Below are 2,463 nucleotides of genomic sequence, written 5' to 3' on the forward strand. Positions count from 1 at the left end.
CATTTGTGAAACGGCTACTGCAATCTCTTCAACTGAGATAGGTGTCTCCAACTCATCTCTCTACACAGTTGTAAGGGAGGGGAGAGATTTATCGGCTAGGTAGTCATTTAGTTTTGGTTCGGTGTAGTCAGTTCTGGAGGTATATAGGTCTTTGTAGAAATGTAGAAAGGTCTACATTATATCTCCAGGAGTGTCACTGATTTGGCCCTGTATGGTAAGGATACGAGAGATGGATATGGAGGGGCGATCAGGTCTGGTCAGGTATGCCAAGAGACGTCCAGCCTTGTTACTGTGCTCAAATGATTTTTGAGTGGTGTGTAACATGCATTTTTGTGTAAGGTCTAGCAGACGGAGTTCATACTCCCTGCGTCTCTGTAGCCACTTGTCCCTTGTATCAGGGGCCGGGTTAGAGGCGTAGGCAGATTTTGCTTGTATCATGGCAGTTTCTAGTTTCCCCCGTAAGTTGCCTATTATTTTTCCATATGACTCCAGTGATGGACATAAAAGGTGCCCCTCAGTGTGGACTTAAAGGCTTCCCATTCCGTGGAGGAGGTCTACTGTTCCCAAGTTGTCCTTCCAGTATTCCGTAATACCCTTCATACACTCCCCCTGCACTACCTCGTCCTCCCGCCAGTAAGAGTTCAGAAGCCAAATGGGGTGGCCCGAACACGGGAGGAGGGCAAGATCCACAGAGAGAGGAGCATGGTCCGAGACTCCTCTGGGTAGGTAAGTAGCTACAGTGACAATGGGAAGAGTATCCGCCATGGCAAATGCCATGTCAATCCGAGACATGGTGTGGAAAGAATCCGAGTGGCAAGCATACTGGCTCACGTCTGGATGCTTCCATCGCTATATCTCTGTAAGGTCATAAATCTGCATCCAGTCCAAAAGAGAGGGAAAGGATCTGCCACCACCCCCCAAGCGATCCACGCCTGGGTTTAATAGGGCATTAAAGTCCTCCACATAAAGTATTGGTCCAGGGGGTCTGGTCAACAGCTGCAGTGACAATTTGGACAGTACTTCCACCGAAAATGGGGGAGGAATATAAATGTTCACGAGAGTAAACGTCACAGAGGAAATTTGTAAGGTAAGTATAATGAATCTCCCATCTGGGTCTGTGTTAACTTGTAAAGTTTCAGTGGGAAGAGATTTAGCTAGTAAAATGGATACCCCCCTGGAGTAGTTTGTGTGGGTGGAATGATAAGATTGAGCCAACCATGGATGCCTAGGGGTTCTCACTTTAGTGCCAGTCAGGTGAGTCTCTTGGAGGCAGATAATATGGGGATGCCATTTTTTTTAAAACTGAAAAGACTAGGGACCTCTTTTGAGGTGCATTTATACCGCTAGTGTTCCATGACACTATCTTTAAGGGCTTCGCCATTCTAAGTTATACATCATACCATAGTCACATAGCAATGTAAATGCATTCACATTTAAAACCTGATAGGCCGTGCCATCTTGAGCATACCCAATTGCCTTTACAACATACTGTATATTCTTGCCTCTACATAGGCACAAGCTATTATTGTATAAACCAGAAAGAACCAATAAACTGTCCTGGGCAGCGACCTCAAAAAATGCAAAAAAATCAAAAATGACAGTGTCCCAAAAAAGAGGAAAAAAAAACCTTTGCTTCCCTGCCTGCTCGGCCAACCCCAACATATCAAGCCTGGATCCCTGAACTAAAAAACCCTGAAAACCCAGCCTCCGATCTGGGGGAGGACTGTCCTGTGGCCTCGCCACCAACTGGTATGAGGGTTTAATGGAGTCTAGAGTGACTCTTGAACAGTTCTGGTTATGGGGGAAGTAGCATAGTTCAATAGTAGATGGAATAAATTGCATAGTAAACCACCAGTACATTTTATGGGGGGGGGGGGCTCAGATCTAATGATATGAAGGAAGTCCGATCTGTAAGGGTTGAGTGTGACAGGATATAAGTTCTTCTCAGGTCTGCTGTAGGGAAGAGTGGGATATCTTCATGGAAACCCAGACCATTCCGCAGGGGCAAAGTAGAAGAACTCCCGTGTGTAGGGGAAAAGGTGGATCCGTGTCCAGCTCAGGGTAAACGTAGATGGGAATTTTAGGGGTTAGAGCCTCAGGCATTAGACAGCTCTGCGCCTTGGTGGAACTCCATATCGGTCATTGAGCCATGCCATAGCCTCTTTGGGGTTAGTGTAGAAGTGTGCCTTACCATCATGAATGACGCGCAGCTTGGCGGGGAAAAGCATGGCGTAGGAAAGACCCTCTGTGCGTAGTCGGGCCTTTATTGCCGCGAAGGAGATGCGTTGCCTCTGGACATCCACAGAGAAATCGGGGTACGCTGAAATGGTATTGTGATTTTATTTTAAGGGGTCATTCTCCATGGCAAGATGTAGGATAGCAACCTTGTCTTGGAAGTTGAGGAGCCGTGCAATAATGGAGCGGGGTGGTGCTCTAGAGGGTGGGGGGCGCAGAGGGGTGCAA

The sequence above is a fragment of the Lithobates pipiens genome, unplaced genomic scaffold, assembly GCF_037356315.1.
Source record: "Lithobates pipiens isolate NorthernLeopardFrog02 unplaced genomic scaffold, aLitPip1_a1.2 Scaffold_91, whole genome shotgun sequence".
Taxonomy (NCBI): domain Eukaryota; kingdom Metazoa; phylum Chordata; class Amphibia; order Anura; family Ranidae; genus Lithobates; species Lithobates pipiens.